This window comes from Galeopterus variegatus, unplaced genomic scaffold, assembly GCF_000696425.1.
Source record: "Galeopterus variegatus unplaced genomic scaffold, G_variegatus-3.0.2 Scaffold9277, whole genome shotgun sequence".
Taxonomy (NCBI): Eukaryota; Metazoa; Chordata; class Mammalia; order Dermoptera; family Cynocephalidae; genus Galeopterus; species Galeopterus variegatus.
This window is the reverse complement of record NW_007735388.1, coordinates 25,201-29,407: the sequence shown is the minus strand read 5'-3', so window position 1 is coordinate 29,407 and position 4,207 is coordinate 25,201.

The window sequence follows — 4,207 nt, the reverse complement described above, 5'->3', positions numbered from 1 at the left end:
GTCTCTACTTTTACTCTGTTCCCGAGTCTTCAGACCTGCTACTGCTCACACATTGCCTCGGTGACCAAAGAGTTGCTGAGCAGCTATCTAAGGTCATATTTCTCTAGAGATATAAGCAGTTCCCTCCCACTAGGATCTGGTCACTGTCATGCCTCTTCTTGGAACTCCACTTGGAGGAAGGACTTCAGTCTTCTCTGCTGTATTTTCCCCAACGTGCCACTGAGTTCTTTATCCACATGGGCCTCAGGCCAGGCAGTGGGGTATGGTGCCCCTGTCTCAGGAAATCCTCAGTGTCTATGTTTTCTTTCCTTACCCTCTGTCGTGCACTGAATTGTGTCCTCTCCAAATTCATATGTGGAAGCCCTAACCCCCAATGCGACCGTATTTGAAGATAGGGCCCTTAAGGAAGAAATTAAGGTTAAATGAGGTTATAAGGACAGGGCCCTGATCCAATGGGATTGGTGTCGTTAAAAGAAGAGGAAGAGATATCAGGAGCATGCGTGCACAGAGCAGAGGTCTGTGAGGACACAGCAAGAAGGTGGCCTTCTGCAGACCAAGGAGAGAGCCCTTGGGAGTAACCAAGTCTGCCGGCACCTTGATCTTGAACTTCCAACCTCCAGAACTGTGAGAACTTAAATTTCTGTTGTTTAAATCATCCAGTGTATGGCATTTTGTTATAACGACCCTAGCAGACGAATGGCTACCCTGATTCTCTTTCTTCCTCTCAACACAGAAAATCCTTTTCCAGTGTTGGTGTGCTGGTGGTGGGGAGGTGGGGGTGGGGTGATGAGGGTGAGGGTGGGTGGTGGAGAGGCCTTTCTACTCTTAAGACTTTTTCTTAACTCTGTCTTCTATGTGACATGCCCTTTTGTCCTTGTTAGCGTCTGGGCCAGTCCACCATGGCTTTTCAGGAGGCAGGGCCCAAGTGCATCTTTGAGTATAACCAAGATGGTAACCAAGAACACCAGTGTATGCACCACATGGAAGGGGTCACATCAATGGGGGGCGGGGAGCTCCAATGACTCTTGACCCTTTTTTGGTATGAGATTAACATAGCATTCACTCTTTGGAGCATTGTAGACATTATTTTTGTGAATGTGAACAGCGTTAGGATCCCTCAAAATGCAAGTGGTGGACCAGAATCTTAGCTGTGGAAAGATCTTAGACCTTGGTAACTCTTCAAAGTGCCATGGGTGTGAGGGCCACCACAGAAGAAGCTTGGCCAAGGAAGCAGTGACTTCNAAGCATCTGCACCATGAGTTCTTGTAGATTCCCCCACTAGACATAGACAGGGCTGGCAAGTTGTACAAATAGGTTCTGTCATTAAAAATTAATAAAGTACCTTCATTAGGTCCCTGCCATATCTCTAAGTATGTATTGGGATGGGGAAGGGTGAGTGCATAATTATAATTAATAAGAGCATTTCCTTTCAATCTGAGTGGCATATAAGAAAGTCTATGAATTCTTCTCTGACCAGTCCAGAAAGGCTTCCCAGAAGTGATGGCTCTTGTGTGATCTTTGTTGTAAAACAATTTTTCCAAAGTCAGATTAATTGAAAAAAGGGCTGCCTTTNCCTGTCTCCTGGCTGGTCAACTATGCAATAAAGCCTTTTCTCAAAAATCAGTGTCATAGTACTGGCCTCTATGCGCATTGGCAGCGAGCCCTTGCTCAGTAACAACATGCCTGGTTCAAGATGGCTTGTTAAAGCTCAAGAGAGCTAAATTGCCATCTCTCCTTCCAGTGAAGAGTTCCCAATAGTGGTGGTGACTCTGCACTCAGGAGATCTTGCTGCCCCTCCCTACTCTGGAGCCCCTGAACAGTCTCAGAGACAGACCTCCCTCTGCACACCAGCCAGTCCGTGTGCACGTTTTCATCCCCGGGGGAACAGCACTGACTATTCCTGTAGCAAAGACTTTCAGCATCCACCCACTAACCTGTCTTCAGTTCTAACAATTGCAATTTTATTTGTGCAGAAATATTTCTATATTTGTTAGAACATTCTAGGCTGAGATAGGAAAAAAGACTCCAAAATTTCAGTGGCTCAGCATAATAGAAATTTATTTCACGCTCTCATAATAACCTTTGGCAGGTATTCAGCTCGTCAAGGCAGCCCTTCTTTACTTGATTACTCAGGAACCCAGGCTTCTTCTATCTTGTGGCTCTGCCATCTCCTAGGGCCTTGTCATTATAGTCTACATTGAACTGGTAGAAGGAGAAAAATCAATTTGGAAGGGGAAAATGTTTGAAGGAGCATATGCAGATCTTTTTGGCCAAACCCAGGAGTGGTATATATCACTTTTTTTCAAATTCTATTGGAAAGCACTTAGTCTCATGGCCACATATGACTACAAGGGAAGTTTGGAAATGTACTCTAGCTACATGCTCAAACAAATGGTAAATAGATTTTGGTGGAAAACTAGCAGTCTCTGCCATAGCAATGACCTAAATAGATATTTTAGTCATTGTAGTCTCCTTTTGTATTAGTTGTCTATGAATATTGCTGTGTAACAAAGTATCCCCAAATTTAGCAGATTAACACAATGAATATTTATTGTCTCACATAGTTTCTGTGAGCCACGAATTTGGGAACAGTGAGCAGGAAGCTTCTGGCTCAGGGTCACTCATGAAGTTGTGGTCCAGATGCTGGCCAGTGCTGTAAGTCTTCTGAGGCTTGCCTGTGGCTGAGCAAATGCTCCTGGGCAGCTTGTTTCTACCTCCCAAGGGCCAGGGAATTCAATGCTGGCTGTCAGTAGAGACCAGAGACCTCAGTTCCTCCACATGTAAACCCCATTATAGGGCTGCTTGTGTGTCCTCACAATGTGGCAGCTGGCTCCCCTACAATGAGAGAGAAGCCATGGCCCCATCTGTCATCCAGTCGCAGAAGTCACACACCATCATTTCTGCCATATCCTATTCACTAAGTACAGTGCACACTTAAGGGGAGAAAAATTAGACTCCATTCTCAGGAAGAAGTTTATCTAAGAATTTGTGGACACATTTAAAAATAATCTTAAAGAAAGGTTTGGTCATGAGACAGGATAATAAAATATTTGAATACAGGAGTAGGGCTCCAGGAGTGCTCCTTAAATGCTTGGCTAGTTTGCTCTTTCCTCTTTCTTTCTTGCTGTCTGGACTGTACGTGTGACTGTTATTGCTCGTGACCATCTGAGGGCAATGAAGAATCCTGAGGATGGAACTCAGCAGTGAAGAGAGTGAAAGGAGTTTGGGACATTGATGATATTGTAGAGCCACTACAACAGCCTGGATCTTCTACTTCTGGACTAAATGATGAAAAAATGTGGATTGTTATTTGATTTAAACCAATGTTTTCTGAGGGGGGGGGGAAGGTGACATGGGGTCTCTGTTACTTACAACCAAATATGGTTCCTAAATGATGCACCTGCTATGTGTCAGGTCAAATTTAAGTGAGAAAGGGTCACTGTCCTCAAGTGCAGCTGGGATAAATGCTGGGCAGCATACAACAGAAAAGGGGCACTTTTTACACAAAACAAACAATGCTCAAACAAGGTTGTAGAAGAAACTCACCAAATGGAATGTAAGCCCCATGGAGCAGTGATTTTAGCCTATTACGTTGGCTGCTTTATCTTTCATGCTTAGAACAGAATGAAAGGTATTCAAATATTATGTATTCAACAAATAAAATGGAAATAGAACATGTCTTCAAATTAAAAGAAAATATCTTCTGTAGGGAGAAGAGATGATGACGGACTTGTTGGATTTCTAGTTGGGCTGGAGGACAAAGCCGGGGGAGGTGGGGCACTTAGGAATTGGGCACACACAGGGAGCCCCGCAGACAAAGAAAGCTGTATAGCACATCCCGTGCAGTTATTTCTGCAATTGCTTTTAAAGCATCCAGGGCTTATTGTGGCATTGATTACTGGAGGCTCTGGGTGTTCAATTTGGCTTGAAAATGCCTCTCCCAAAAGGCAGAATAGCAATTAAGGAAAGCATGGTGAGAATACTAACCCATTTACTTAATTAGGTCATTTGTTTTTCTGTGAGTCTCATGAAGCCTTTGAGGAGGACTTGCTGCAGTGGATTACAACCCCAAAGGATGGATACTTTCTGTGTAGCCCAGACAGTCCCCATCCTACCCTGCAAAGCCAATCACTGTTTTTAATTGACATTCATTTGTCCTCTCACACTAATTTCTCTGTGGATCTGTTTGACTTAAGCTGTCCTCCCT